The sequence below is a fragment of the Pseudopipra pipra genome, chromosome 4 (genome assembly GCF_036250125.1).
Source record: "Pseudopipra pipra isolate bDixPip1 chromosome 4, bDixPip1.hap1, whole genome shotgun sequence".
NCBI lineage: Eukaryota > Metazoa > Chordata > Aves > Passeriformes > Pipridae > Pseudopipra > Pseudopipra pipra.
In genome coordinates, this window is record NC_087552.1 from 41,309,346 (window position 1) to 41,325,794 (window position 16,449).

A 16,449-nucleotide genomic window follows, 5' to 3' on the forward strand; every position below is an offset into this window, starting at 1 on the left:
TACAGTTATTCTAATATGCAATTTTTTCTTATTTATTAATATGAATAAAAATATATTTGTGATTATATTTTTGTATAGGAAAATCTTGCTTATGTATATATAGAAGAGGAATTTCCTGGATCAGGGGTTTTATTAATATGAAATTTGGCTAAAATGGAATTATAAATAAAATATTGATTACAATGGAAATATGGAGACAATTGAAGCTTTGGGTTATTAGGAGGACGGGACATTATTCTTTTAGAGTCATCCTTTCAGTTATATTGTTGGGTTTTAGTGATCTAAATTGTAAGCAAGATGTTTTTGTATGAATGTTTCATGCCCAGACACAGATCTTCCAGATTTCCATACCAACCAGACCCTGAGTTGTCTGAGTGGGAAGTCACCTGTCTCCTTGACAGTACTTCTTATATATCCAGGTTCCCTCTGAGCTGTTAAAAACCTGTGACTCACCTATAGCAGGCAGACAGCTGTTGCCTTCCCTCTGCAACTCCACTTATGTTTCCTCCCAAGTTCATCAAGCCTGATCATATTCCTCTTTTTGTCAGATGGCTCTTGCTTGCTCCAGTCGTATACCCTCAGTTGTACAGCTGAGGTTCCTATTCCCCTCAAAGTAGAAAACATATTAAGTACATCAAATGGGCACTTACTCCTTAAAAATTCCTTCCAGATTTTGTTTAATTACTTTTGGTTTCACATCTATTATATGTGCTGTAAATGTTGTTGCTCTTGCAATTGCTGCCAATTCTGCTTTTTTTTGCTCTGAAGCAATGTAACAAAGTTAAACAATGACAGGGTACTCGGATTCAGTGACCGCATTAATTCAACTTCTAAACATGTCTGTCAAGTGGCAAAATATTATTTACATATTTAGAGACAAGCACAAGAGAGATAAAGTGTCTTGTCATATTATTTGAAGCAGGAAACAAACATGCTCATGTAATTTTTTTTGTTTTCTTGGTTTTTAAGCTCAGCTGTCCCCCTTTGTCCTGAAAATTATACCTCTTTTAAAGCAAATGTCTGTCTGGCACAGACACTTTATGTTTGTTTAACACCCTTGCCAGGTAAAATTACAGAGATAAGATTGTTTCTCCATTTGTAGTATCTCCAAAGTAGACTGCTTCTCCAAACAAGAAAATGAACTTGGAGGAAATGTCTCAGAGTTTAATTAAAAATGTGCATTTTCCCCTCTCCTCGCTGCACCACTATGTTAAAGGATTAGATAAAATCTGGGGTTGGACTTGATGATCTCAGAGGTCTTTTCCAACCCAGTTGTTTCTATGATTCTATGAAAAATATGGAAGAGCATTATGCATGCTTCAGAGTGAGTCTGGTTGAAAGTTGAGAATAAAAGCCAACATGGTTCTCAATACTTAGCTCATGAGTATTATAATTTTCTTAAAATATCTCCTTTTTATTGCAATCAGTAGAAGCATCAGTGCCATTCTGTGCAGTGATATTACAGGCCTGTACATACCTCTGATGATCATGGGTGAACATCCTTTCCCTGTAACTCAGGCAATGCTTCACTGGAATATCAAAAGCAGGGTCAGATATTCCTGACATGAGGTATATACACGGTATCCACAGGCGCTGGACAGTTTGCAATCTACTTAAACTGCTTCTCTAGTTAATGGAGGAGAGAACAGACTCTGAAAATGTGATGTTATCAGAGGAATTGAGTCCACACAAATTTAAATGCTTTCTTTCTCTAGCATTCTCTCAATACTGCCAAGATGTCTGCCTCTTCCACTGGAAGTAGATGGAGGTAGCAGGAGGTGTCATGCTCTTGTCTGTCTCTTTAGACAGCCTCTGAAACTGTGACAGGACTCGTGTTCACTTCTTTTTCATAATAACCTATCAGTTAGTCCCACGTTAGAGCTGAGGAACATGGAGAAGCTTCAGCAGCTAGCCAGGGATAATTCACTATGCCTCAACTGTGTGCTGAGGTTTCCAAAATTAACTAAATCACAATCCGAAATTATGTCCCAGTTTCCTTGGGGAAGAAAAAAAGACAGCTGAAGAGCACAGGTTTGATCATTGTGTTTGCAACTTACGTGGGTTTTACAAAATATAAGGACTAGAAAACAGGATAGGATCAGTCCTGCTGTCATGAACAGTTTCGCTATGCAAATTGTCTTAGCAATACTGTTTGGTAATATACGATACTGAGAATGTTTAGGATAGATAAGTCCCTTATCTTCAGAATATATTCTGAATACTGTGTTTTAGGATGAAGTTCAATGACTGCACCAAAAACTACCTGAACACTGTTCACTTAGGACTTTTGAATGAAGCAGAGTTTAGGGATTTGAATACCAGGGCTGGATAGGGATTTTTCGTCTAAGGGACATCTCTAACATGGAATGGGCAAGTCATTTAGCTTGGATGTTTTTACTTACTTCTCTGACAGAAGAATTATGAAATGAGCATCCCAACTTCAGTGAATATTTAGGATTTTATAAACTAATTTGTGTAATTGAATTTGAAAAATTTAGAGTGTTTTGAATATATTTGCTGTTATTAAATTAATATAATAGCCAATATGAATTTGATAGCATGAAAATATTTTTTAGCAAAAAGGAATTGTACCTTCAACTAGTTGAAAAACATCTATTTTGATTGTATACTTCATTGATTTGTTATATTCTGTGTTAAAATACTACCTTACATGCACGAATATAGTTAGTAATCACTCCATTTGGCAATTTAGCAGAGATATATTGTCATCTTCCTCACTAAGTTGTTCTTCATAACCCTGTGGTAGCAAAACTGGATACAATATTGAGGCATGTTTATAAAATCACATAATGGAGTAAGGAAAATTTCTTGCATTCAAGTATCTTTTTCTTCAAGTCGGTTATTGTGACACCAAAACATTATTAATTTCAGATATTCACAGTTTGTAAGTTGTCTCCTCAGAAAGCTAATACTAGTGTTAGCACAAAGCCCTTCTGACCTCATTACTTAGGCTACACTGAAAAATCCAGTTCTTTGCTCTCCTCTCTCTCCCTCCCGGAGGCCTCAGAGCATGTAAAAAGAACACTTTTATGGGTATTTTTTGGCTCAGTTGATCCAGCAATATATTATTAGCTTAGTGTAACTCTCTCAAAATTTTATGAAGCTTCACAGAGTAGCTGAAATGAACATAAGTTTTATGTTCCATACCTAACAGATCATGCAAGTTTCTGTCATTATCAGTTAGGATATGCTTGATCAAGTTCTGACAGCTGACAAATGATGGGGTATTTTTAATTCACTGTGTGATACATGTGAAAGTCAATAGGTTATTAAGGGGACTGGTTTACAGCTTTAAAATACAAAGTGATTATTGTTACCAAAGCTAGACACGTTTAAATAGTAGGAAAAAAAAAGGTAGAAATTCAGAAGGATATTGAAAAACAAGTCACATGAGGCAGGAAAACATCCTTAGTGCACTCACTTCTCACACCTGGCAGGTATGGTGCCTTCAAAGCCAAGTTTTGCATTTTACCCATTTTGAATAACACTGTACAACCTAAGGGCAATGAGATATGTTTTAAATAAACATGCTCATCATATTTCTTCTTGTTTTCTTTATTATTTTCTTTTTCTTAGAACTTCCATCCTCAAAAGAGGCAGAATATTATCACTGGTGCATAAGAGGAAGAACCTTAAACCTAGTAAGTGAGCTTAGAGTAGATTTTTCAAGAGGGAAATTTATGCAAATAAAATGGGTCATGATGTAATTATCTTGCTTATCACAAATCAGTGCATTTATTTTTACTTCATTAAAATGTTTCTGATTCTTTGATTGTTTCTTTTCAAGTGATAGCTAGACAGGGAATAAGCTAATCCAGCCCAAGCCAGGCAAGTTGCAAGCTTTAGCAAACTACACTTCTGTACATCCAGCCTGGTAGATCCTGTCAGGACAGAATGGTTCATTCTTATTTGTTTGGTTGTTCAAGAAAATTTGATAGTTCACTTTTTAAATAGAAATTGGGAAAGGGACACATAGGGAATATTAGGTCATAAACTGCTATTTGCATGCTAAGATCTTAATTATAGGTACATGCAAATTTCAAAAGTGATGTTAATTTCAATTATATGCTCCACTCGGTCCACTTAAGACCCCATTACTTCGTTCACTCATTTGTAACCATCATGAGGATAAAATTAGATTGTCCTTTATTGAAGAAACAACTTTACTGTCCTAGTTTCCTACAAGGCAATGCACACATACTGGAGGAGATCCACTGCCTTTTTTGTCACGGAGAGTGTAACAGTAGCAGCACTTTGTTCTGTGTTGAAAGTGGAAGTACTCAACTGTGCAACATGAATTACTGCTTAAAAGGTGGTGTTGTGGGTCCAAAGGGAAGAGGGGACAGGACACGAGGAAGGGTGCAAGCAGACTTGTTTATTCAGGCGTGCGCCTGATTCTTAACCGTCCCGCCAGGGAAAGGGGGCAGAACATCGGGTGGGCTATCAGACAGACAAATGGGGGAGCAAATCAGAACAGGGCACAGGCAAAAGGGGGAGGAGGAAGCCTGGGCATGTGCAGTTGTGCACTGTGTAGCATGAATACAGTGAAACCACATAATAACAGTAAAGTCCATATGAAAGTCCTGCCAATTGCTGTATGCTTTTCTCCATGCCTGGAACTGTTCCCATCCTGAATCTTGCTTCTCTACAAGGTGGTCTTCTATTTTTTTTTTTTTACACTAAAGCACAGGCTTCCACTAGGTGTGTGTACACTAAGGTGAGACTTTCTCATAGTATAGGAACTGTACAATACAGAACGTTATTTACTGAGTACAAATTTTTCCTTGCTGCCTATTTTTATATGCCTATTGCTAGTAAAATGTAGGAAAAAAAAAGAAAAGTAACTCCCTCTTTTTAATTTCCCTGAGGTTTAAATGCATAATAATGTAATATGAATGAATATATTTAGATTAGTTTGATTGAAGGTAGAATTATTATTTTTTTTCAGTCTAGAGCTGGATTTATACTAAACTGCAGCATAAATGACCTTCCCAAATGTATTACATATCTGAAGGACTGAAAACAAAATTAATTGTGTCTTGAATATCTGACTACTTGCATGGCAGTGGAAAACATGCCTAAGGCAAGTTTATTGTGAAAAAGGAAACCTTTATGCCCTTCAGACAAGGTACTCTCCACCACATGCATTTACGTGAAGTAAAGCGTCCCATGAGGCTTAGGAAACATCCAAGGTAATAATCTTAGTTGTCCTGGCCAATATATTATTTCTGAGTAAAACAGGAACAAGTAGTTGAGATCTCTTAATGAATAATATGACCTCCTTTGTTTGCCTACATAATGAATTGGCAAGCCTTATTTCACTTTGTGAGGTACATGGCAATAATACAGTAAGCCAAATGTAAAAAAGAATGTAATGTTTTTTAAGATTTACATTTCCTGAGCATTTTAATCAAGACTGCAAAGTAAAACAAAAACTAATTTTAAAAAAATAATTCATAACTTCAGTGTTATTTTTCCACACTAATATTTTAACAAATATAATTTTGGCATAATAAACTATGGGTTTAAGATGATCACATTTACAATTTTACACATAAAAGATAATCTTATCTCCCAGATAAGCAGTTAAATAGATAGCTTTCTTATTAATAGCATAATGATACACTCAAATGATGGGTAATTTCTATTATCTTTATAAATATATAAGAAGTGTATAGATGAGAAAGAAGCATTGATGTGAAAAATGTTAAAATAACAAATCTTATTAGAAGGCAGAATTTAGGAATAACTTGTCAAGAGGGTAATGACCTCCATTAAATTTTATGTGCAATTATAATTGGCATTTTTAATAAAGGAATGCTATTGCAAATTGCATATTTGATATAATATTACAGGGCATCCTATTTCCTCTGGCTTGCATTTATATTAAATAAAAATCTTTGAGATAATCAAGGAAAATTCATAATTTAGAGTTTTGAGAATCTACTCAGATGTTGGGTTTAAAATAGTTTTCAATACAAACAAGAAGAAAGTGCGAAAATTATCTGAAAGTGATCCTTTTTTTCTTTTGACCAAAAAGATGTTGATATTCAGCATCTTTTGTAGATGTGGTGTATGTTGTTAGATGTAGTCAAGATTGTAGCATCTTCAAGGTGTAGTCAAATAGAATCTTTTATTATTAAGACATCTAATGTCAGTCAAGAAAATTCACTGTGTGCAAAACTGTCTAAATAAATCCCTGAGAAAGTCCTAAAATGACCCAGTTTTCGTCTTTTGTGCACATAACTGTAAGGAAAGTATAATGCCTCACATTATCATTCTGGTCTTGTAGTAATTTCTAATCCAAACTAATATTAAAATAGGGACTTCAAAGTAGTTGTGCAAATATAATCAAGATGTGTGTTGGGGAGGAGGAGGGGCTGCCTGTGGAATCCTCCAAAACACCAATCATTATAAGCTTTTTAATTGTATGATTTATAATTAATATGATTTATATTATCATGTAGTTTTGTTAAAATTAACCTAAATAGACTTAATGATACTGGAATAGTGCAGATTTCAAATCTGTGAAAATTTTACAAAGAGAAAAGTCATCCTTAAAATAAGCTATAATAGTTTTTAGGAAAGTACCTAATAGAAATTCTAAGCAAAAATAAGTGGTGTCTGTATCATTTGCAAATAAGCAGCTGCTACTATTCACAGTCTACCCCAATTACCTTCTGTTAATCTGGCACATCTTTAAAATGAAACACTGTGCATAATTTTTCATGGTTCAAAAACTGCAGACTTTTCTTCAGGCACACCAAGAAAAGCCACTATCACAAGTGACCTGTGTAATTGAATGTGAGTTATTTTAGAAACAGATTTCCACAGAGGGAAGGATAGCTGTGGCCATGGGGAATCCTCAGCATTTACTTTTTAAATTCTGAGTTGATACATAAATGTGAAAAGAGATAAACTGATATTGTTGTAAAATAAAAGGTTATTCTTTAATGGAAAGTTTATCATTTGCATATTGTCATATGTATGTAGATATGTTTGTAGATACACTTGGGATTTACTTTAACCTAAGGACTAGATTCTGATGTAGTTTAGAAGATGAAATGTTTTATGGATGAAGAGCATAGTGCTGCTCCATCAAAGCACATTTCAGCAGACCACTCTGGGGAAGGGCTGCTGTAACTACTTCACAGATAGGTGAAATTTGGACATTGAAGACCAAAAGCAATCCATAAATCCTAAATCTCACCTAGCTTTGGAGTAACCTAAATTGATCTTATAGCCACATTTTGGACTACAATTTTTAATTCACCTAAATTGAAGGTCCTTTAAATCCTTGAGGCTACTGCTTATTCTCATGAAACACACTTGTGGTCCAGTATGACATTGAGAGCTACCTAGCTCTAGAGTGACCTTTTGCATGAGATAAAATCATGAAAGTCAGTCGTAACAAGGATGACACTTATACCAGGTGATCTTGCAGCTGAATATTCAGTTCATTTACCTTTTTTCTTAAATAATAATTATATTTGATTCCTTTACAGAAATAAATAATCACATTTTTCAAAACATTGACAAAGGGATTAGGTTACGTTAGCAATCCAGAGGTCTAAACTGTAAAAATCAGTAGAAATCAGTGTTTCTGGAGGCAAGCAGTGCTTGCAGTGTTCAGAGAAACTTTTCTCATGTTTTGTGCAAACTCTGTACACTAAACTACTGAGCAATACCCTTTAAGTTTATGTGTGTTGTGCTGTTACACTTCAGGAAATTACTTCCTCTCCTATATCACCCCTCTGGTAGCTTAGTGCATTACTATTAGTGCATTGAAATATGACATAGAATATGAAGCTTAAAATAAAAGCTATCTTACAGCACCAGACATACCTATGATGATACATTCATGATCAAGTTCCCATATGGGAATAACTGAGGAATGGAACCTTTTGAAAGGTACTCTTATCTGCAATCACTACAGCCAGTCTGACATTGTTTGGTATTTGTCTTTGTCAATGAAACTACCACTTTCTACTAGTTTAGTAGGCTTATCTCTAGACTTTTTAGAACTTAGAGCAATATATACTGCTATGACAATTCTGACTGCCCAATAAAATCCTGACAGATGCAAGTGTAACTTGAAACTCTTGGAAAGTGATTTAGAAAAAACATTTCAAGCTGAGAAAAGGCCAAAAATTGGAGGATGGAAATGCAAGTCAAGGATTCTCTTATTATCTCATGTTCATCACCAGACTTAAGTTATAACTTAAAAAATTGTTGGTAGAGGGGAGAGTCTGTTTATACAAGAATAGGAACATAATTGCACCTCTGTTTACATGAAAATAATCTGATTTCCAAATGGATAAACTATAAGACCACTAGCTAAGTATTTTCTTATGACAACATAATTTGGTTATCTCTTAGAACACTGTAATAATGATACTACCCTTCTAAAAAAAATATAATTAATTCAAAATATATAAGCCTTTCTTTCACACAAATAAAAAACCCTAAACTCTTGGCCTTTTCCATGGTGTCTTCAATAGACCTGAAGCAGCTTTTAAACTATGATTATTTCATGTCACTGGAGTGTAGACTTTTATTACAAGGTTATAATTAAAAAATATTGGTTCTACCAAATGAGTGCATAATTTTTTTTTTGTATGCCGCCTCATTTAATTTAAATTCCTTAAGAGAGAATGATATATCCCTAAAACATAACATGGAAATCACAAGCTGTAAGTTCTCTTCTAAAAAAAGGCCTTTGAGATAGCGTGGTAAAGGACAAGTCACCGACTACTATGTAGTGCCAAAATATTGATGTGCTCCATGAAGAGTTTGGGTGAAGTTTTTAGATTTTTCCCTTTCTGTTCTTTCCAAATACATGCTTAGAAATCTGTTGCAGAATACTCTATTTTTTTCCCATTTGCAAAGAAACTATGCTAGCAGGATATACACAATATCTAGTTAGGACTAATGAGCCTGTAGGGTAAGTATCAATATGCTCGCCGACCCCCATGTGAGACCTTATGGCTTTGTTTACTCAGACTGATCTTTGAAGCTGCTGAGCTGTTGTTTTGCAGCTCTTTCAGTTCATTCAGGATTTCATACCTTTCTCTATCAGTATTTTTCTTTAAATTTCAGGCAGCTATACCTATCTCAACAGTCTAACATCTGCTTGCAATATTACCTTTCTTTCCATTTGTGGCTATTTTCTGTGGACTTTGTCAAAGTTCTACTGCTTAACTAAGTAATTTTCTCAGCCAAGGCTACACAGCTGGACTTTATCCAAGAGAGTGTGGATCAGACAGTGGAACCTCTTGGAGAAGAGTTAGAATTAAACTTGTAGATAAACAGTAGTTTGGAGGGTGTAGAAATAGAAACACTGCTAAAAATAAAAAGCAAAGTAATGCTTTATAATAAATTTAATAAAATCATTATATGAGCTCCAGCCAATGCTGAGCTGTGATTGAGCACAGGACAAAAAAAAATATTTATGAGACCCTTCAGATTCTTTATTTAACACTAAAATAGGTAGAGAATAGAGGCCATATAAAGAACTTCAGGTACTTAATTCTGTAAAAGTAAATTATAATTTTAACTACCATAGAGGAGAAAGACAGAGAAACTCTTGTGCTGCTTGAGAATTTATGAAGAAAGAACAGAAAAAGTTCACCATAGGGAAAAACCACAAGATCCACCTTTTCTTGTTGTTTCACAGTCTTCAGATTTGAAGATACTCATCTTGGAACTTAGGCTTATGCTAAGTCAAGCTAAACCACTGTTTGTTTTTTTTCTACTGGGATTTTATTTTCTGTTCATCTAGTATTTTGCAAAAACATATCTTGGTTTTGTAGCTTTGCTTTTTATAATCCTGACCAGTATATATTTAAATTGTTCATCCATCATAGTCAAATGCTATCTTTATTAATCACCTCAATGATGATCACTTATTTTGTAGGCGAGAAGAAATTGGCTACTTTTTCAAGATAGACTTTTCATTAAAAATTTATTCTCTGAAAATCTGGGTCATTGTCAACACTTCATAGAATATATTCCAAAATTTTTAGATTCCACAGACAATGCGTTAAATTTCCTTGCAATCAAATTGAAAAAAAATTCATTTTAGAGATACTAACTTTATAATAGCACACTAGTCTTTTCTACTTTATATGGAAGATCCTTAGGTTTAAGAGTAAGCCTATTTGTATAGCTGGTTTTAGTGAAGATTTTAAAATTTGGTTATATTTATGTGAAAAAGACGTGCCAGATATTATACTGAAGTTGTATTGAAAGCAATCTCAGGTTTAGATAGGGCAGAGATGAGTACAGAGAGTTGATTAATTAACATTATTATACAAAGCTACAAAAATTCATTTATAATATTGCTCTTTATATTCCAATAAAATCTAAAAGATTCACATTAAGATCAGCTAGATTTCGTACAGAGAATAATAGTCAAGTGTTTGTTAAATAAGCTTTCAGTCCAAACAGAATAGAAAGTCTGGGAGGGAAAAGATTATTTAAATTTCTTTTCTCATAATTATCTCTAGGATTATTGCTAAATTATATTTCGGGTATGATAAAAGTCAATTTGATAAAGCTAAAGCATCATATTAATATTAGTGATTTCTCACATCATATCCTTGGGCTGGTCTTTAACAACTACTCCTCTGTTTTGTCTGCAGCTCCTAAGCTGTGGTCCGAGGTCTGGTTTGTTGTCCTTAAAAAATTTCATGTTAACGAATGACTCAGGATAGAAAGGAGATATTAAACTGTACCTTACAATATTATCTGCCTTCAAAGTCTGACATAGCTGTCATTAGATCTGCTGATAGACTCCACTATCAAGTCAGCGTCTATAAATATAGTAAAAGAATTGTAGTGCAAGTTTCTGTACTCTTAGTACTGTCCCAGTTTTTCAAGAATCACTTAAACGAATAATTTAGTTTTCATCATAGGTTTAGTTTTCATCCTTCTTCTGCCCTATCTATTCACTAAGGCTACTCATAAGGAAGAGATTTACTTATGCTTGCTCATAGCCTTTAGGAGCTTAAATTGAGATCATCATCTCCTTTCATCTAAACTTCTGACCAACTATTAGAAAATTTATTTCTTTAGCAGGATGGGATAGAATTGATGACTTCTATCCCTGGCACTGAAGGATGGTATTGAACAGTCCTTCACTCTGAATTAGACTTCAGCTATTCATGTCTTGTTTCACGTTAAATGTGCTATGTGCAAAGAAACACCAAATTTCAGAAAATGTAGTTTTTCAATCTGTAATATTTTACATAGAGTCTACTTTAAAATGTCTAAGAAATATATACATAAACAAAAAAAAAACCAAACAACCAACCACAGCCAGCAAGTAAAAAGTGGAAATTAATGTTTTCCTTATGAATGAAGTATGAATTTGTAGGCCCTTATCCAGGGTCTGTGGATAAAGTATTTTTTTATTCTGCTCAGTTGGTTCTGAAACTGGTGCAGAGATATCGAGAAAATGATCATATTCTCAGGGTTGCACATACAGCAAAGTTGAGGTTTCCTCTCCTGCCCCCTTTCCCTGAAAGCAAAAAAAACAACAAGCAAACCCAAAACATTTTTATCTGTTTTTAATAGGAGCAATGCTTAGAAAAGTTTTCACAACTTAATTGGAAGAAGATGCTGATTTATACAGACTTATACAGAAACATATATATATATTTCTTCTTAAACATTGTTGTAAACCTATAGGCTTGAATGAAACTGCTCACATAAACCCATGTTTAATACCTTGATGAATGAGGAACATAATACTATTTTTATTTATGGTGCGCTCTAAAGCTGAGCTTAAGTTTAGAAATACAGAAGATAAAAGAGTGTGAAAATAAAAAATCTTTTTCTGTAGTCACTATAGAAGTAGGAAATAATGTAGGAAATAGGTTATTGCTATTGTGTTTTCTCAAACTATTACATAATATATTTTAATTTATTGTTTGAATCCAAGCTTATGTCTCCTGATGTCTTGAGTGAAGTATTTAAACAGAAGTAACATTAGACCTAAGGTTACAAATGTTTTACTTGAAGATACCAAAAAGTTCTGCTGTATCAACAACCCCAATGCAGTGCTACAGGCTTGGGGAAAAGTGTCTGGAAAGCTGCCCATCAGAAAAGGACCTGGGAGTGTTGGTCAACAGCTGGCTGAACATGAGCCAGCAGTGTGCCCAGGTGGCCAAGAAGGCCGAGGACATCTTGGCCTGTATCAGAAATAACGTGGCCAGCAGGCAGTGATAGTTCCCCTGTACTCGGCACTGGTGAGGCCACACCTCCAGTGCTGTGTCCAGTTTTGGGCCTCTCACTACAAGAAAGACATTGAGGTGCTGGAGTGTGCCCAGAGAAGAGCAAGGGTCTGGAGCTCAAATCCTATGAGGAGTGGATGAGGGAGCTGGGGGCATTTAGTCTGGAGAAAAGAAGATTCAAGGGAGAACTTACCATTCTAAAACTACCTGAAAGGAGATTGTAGACCGGTGGGGGTTGGTCTCTTCTCCCAGGTAATAAGTAATAGGACAAGAGTAAATGGCCTCAAGTTGCTCCAGGGAAGGAGTTTAGGCTGGATATTATGAAAAAAATTGTTCATTTATTCATTTATTCACTGAAAAGGTTGCCAAGCACTGGAATAGTATCCCCAGGGAAGTGTAGGAATCGCCATGCCTGACAATGTTCAGAAAACCTGTAGATATGTTTCTTGGGGACATTGTTTAGCGGTGGACTTGTCAGTGCTGGGTTAACAGTTGGACTCGATGATCTTAGAGGTCTTGAGGTCTTTTCCAACCTTAATGATTCTATGATTCTGTCTTTTTCGAATATCATTGTCATGTCTGACTGTGACATCTTCCAGTGCCCTGGTGAAAATTAGTATGTTCATAAGTGTTAGGTAATAGCTTTGAACTTGAAATCCAATTAAAGCTTTTTCATATACCCTTGTTCTGAATGGAAAAACCCACAAACCATTCATAAGAGGTTGTGAATCTGGACATAATCATATTGAGTAGGGGATTTTTGCATTATGATCTGCTTGATTTTTTACAGAAGCCTACATCTCTGAGTCAGATTTTGCTATGGATACTTTTTGTTTGGATACTTTTTATGAGCTAGATGAGTAAATCCTATTTTGTCTGTTCCCATCATAGTTTTCTGAGTGTTAGTGCTATATGCAGGAATTTGTATGTATTGTAGCAACTCTTAAAATAAGTGTTGTCTCTTTGGCTATCCTAAAAGATCCATGAATTTTAAAATATGAGTCATAAAATAAGTATATATATACACACACAGGTGCATGAAATTGCACTTGCATGTTTTTCATACCTGCATTCTGCGATATTAACCAGTTGTTTTGGTTTATGTTCTGCCATAAAACCACTGAAATGAGAGACATGCAAAATACAGTTTTAAAATGAAAAAGAATAATGCTTTCAGCTATATGTGGGTTTAGACCTAGAGTATCAATAACTTGCAATAGAATGAAATTATGCACACATCTGTGTACACAATATTTATTTGAAACAATTTCTAGATGAAACAAAATGGATAGATCTTGTCAATCCAATCTTCAATAAAGCATTTCTTGTAGTAATGACTCACTGAATGCAATGAAAGTGTCTGCTGATAGAAAATTAGTAAAGATAGAAGTTAGAGCAAGTAATATGGATAAAGTTTTGAGCAAACGAAAGGGCGAGACAACACTCTGGACTTTTATCTTGCATTGAAGAGAAGTTAACCGACGGAATGTCTAAAGATTTGATGGTTGATCAATATTTTCATGGAGAGTGACACAAAAGGTAGAAGGGAGCTCTTAATGTTTTGTCATAGCACAAGTTTGAGGATCTTCCTTGATAAGGAACAGGATTAAAATGTTATATGAGGAGAAACGAATGATTTGAAGAGTTGGATTAATGTGTATGAGAACACAGTAGTATAGAGTGCACCCTCGTATATCTAGGGACTTAAAGGAAGAATTTATGAGTTAAGTAGGTTTTCAACATATACAAATAAAGAAAGAAAATAAAAATGTGTATGTTAAGCATAGCCTAGCTATCCCACCATTTTTAGTTATGAAAAAAATAACTTCAGACAAAGTACTCCTAGGACAAATGGACAAATGATCAATGTTCTTTATAACCCTGTCTTTAATATGAATTTTGATTTTATTTGATGTGAAGGTCTGAACCAGTTTTTTGGCAGCAGATGTGGAAATATAAAGATTTAGTTACACCTACGGTACAAGTTGGTATCAGGGTTGTCTGAGAACATGCCTTCTGTCTATTCTTTTTTTTTCCCCCTATTATTCAACAGTAACCTCATGTTACAAATATGTTTTCTTTCTCAGCTGAGGTTAGAGGACTGCTATCAGTGTCTGACACCTTCATCCCCAATTCTCAGTCCAATACTGTCTAAAAGTCATTCTGAGTCATCATGTCAAGAATATTCTGACAAAGGCTCAAATGAGTGAAAGTTACAGGGAGACTGGGAGACAGATTTACAATTGAAGCAAATGGGCTTTGTGGATCTTTGGTACAAGTACATTCCAAGTGACCTAGGAACTTGGTGATGGAAGTAATGAGGAGAACAGTGAGTGGATAGGCACAGCTCTTAGGCAGCAACAATTTAGATCAAAGAGAAGACATTCATGTGCGTGGTAAAGAAAGAGACTCATAAGCTAAAATACAGCACTGCAGGTGTGCTGCTTCCAGCAGCACAAGCAGTGTGATGCTGCACTAAATAGGCCAATGAGAACTGAAGGATCTCAGGTGGTATAGTCACTTTTTGTAAGATTACAAAAAATAAATACAACATTGTGATGTCAGCTTCTGTGGCCTTCTTGTTATATTTTCCAAGTATCACTTCCATGCTTTCTTGTATGGAGGAACTTTCCTATAAATATCCACACTACTATTTACCTGACAATAATTAGGCTGCTGATGTCTTGAAAGCACTGGCTAACATAATGTATATTAATAGTGTATTTTTGTTTTCTTAGGCTTCCCAGTCTTCCTTTACACTTTGTCTTGCCTTGTCATATAAAAATAATAATAAAATTACTTCTAGCCAGCTACTTTTGCTCTGTATTAGTCTAGTGCTTCCCAAAATATGGTTTAGATCCATGAATTCACAATTAAAGTTTGTGCTTTGGGGTAAAAAGCATTCATAAACATGCAGGTTTATGTTTTTTTGGAGGTTCTTCTGGATTTAGTCTTCATTTTAATTTTTTCATCTTTACTACTGAATATTGCAAACTACAGAATGTAAATTGAATGTTCTTTCATAAATTCTTTTGCAGTTTTCTAGAAAAAGCATGGTTATTAGAAGTACTGTGTTAGATGGAGGGCATAAAATACGCACTCTCTTACAATATTTTGTAACTTCTCCCTTTTCTCATTTTTCAATTGGAATAAAAATACATGCCTCTGTTTTACCTAAGGAAGACTACAGTCTGTAACTATGAGTTTCAACACCTGCAGAATTTTTTTTAAGAATTCTTAATTTTCTAAAATCTAATCTTATTTTAGTGATTTAAGTAACATGTAGAGGGCAAGAAACTTGTATTTAAAAACTCCTAGTGTATATTTAATGCTGTAAATCTTGGCATCTCAATAGCTTCCATTGATCTTGTACTCTCCTACATGTATGGCCTCTGACAAATACGTAATGTATTTAGTCTCTTTATTTAAAATTAACATTTTATAATTTCTATTATTTTCTTTCCCCTGTAAATGCCCAGAAAAACTTAATTTTATTTTCTTCTTGACAGGATGTGTCTCAGCTTTTTTTTTTCTCATTCCTTTAGATGTGAACTCTTAGAATGAAATTGGATCCTTTGCAAAGGACTGCACTTGAGCAATGCAAATGCATGTGCCTCATCTAAGATTTGAAACAAATGATTTAAATAGGTTTTTAGAGGAGTCATAATTACTATTCAAGCTTTCTGCACATAAATGAGTATGATTTAGCTGCATATATTTACTTAGAATGTAATTACTTGCCAATCTATTACCACTCAGCTTTGCTGAGTCTATTTTTAGAATTAAATCATTATGTGTGCTTTTCCTCTCACCGCATGGATCCAAGGCTCTCCATGCTACTGAACTTCCAAAGACAACACTTTCATATGAGGCCTCTGAAGTAAGAGAACTTGCCTGCAAGACAGGATTTAGAAAAGTGATTTTATATATAACTTGTCTTTTGAGAAACACTGTTTTGATTATTGAAAGCCATATCACTGGATTAAATAGTGTCTCTAAGAGAAGCTTCCTTAGAAATCAGTATGCCAGAATGATAAAGCAGACAGAACCTTATATTGGCTCTAAGTAGATGAGATCCTTGGTTATGAGATGGGCCATCCTTGCCCTCACCTCAGGCTTTTTTTGTACTCATGGCATAACCCATTAGCATTCATAATTTCTAAAACCAACATAACTTCCTAATTCTTTTGTA

General features: G+C 34.7%; 1 protein-coding gene across 33 annotated transcripts in view; it reads left to right on the forward strand.

Annotated features, from left to right (window-relative positions):
- The window catches only part of TENM3 (teneurin transmembrane protein 3), a 1,314,794-nt gene that overhangs the window by 286,955 nt on the left and 1,011,390 nt on the right, over positions 1-16,449 (forward strand). For 31 of the 33 annotated variants that reach the window (XM_064652558.1, XM_064652559.1, XM_064652557.1 and 28 more), the window contains exon 4: positions 3,598-3,662. The exons of the other annotated variants lie outside the window; for them this stretch is intronic. The gene's annotated coding sequence lies outside the window, so the exon portion shown is untranslated. The remainder of the gene's footprint in view (positions 1-3,597; positions 3,663-16,449) is intronic. 33 annotated transcript variants of the gene reach the window in all.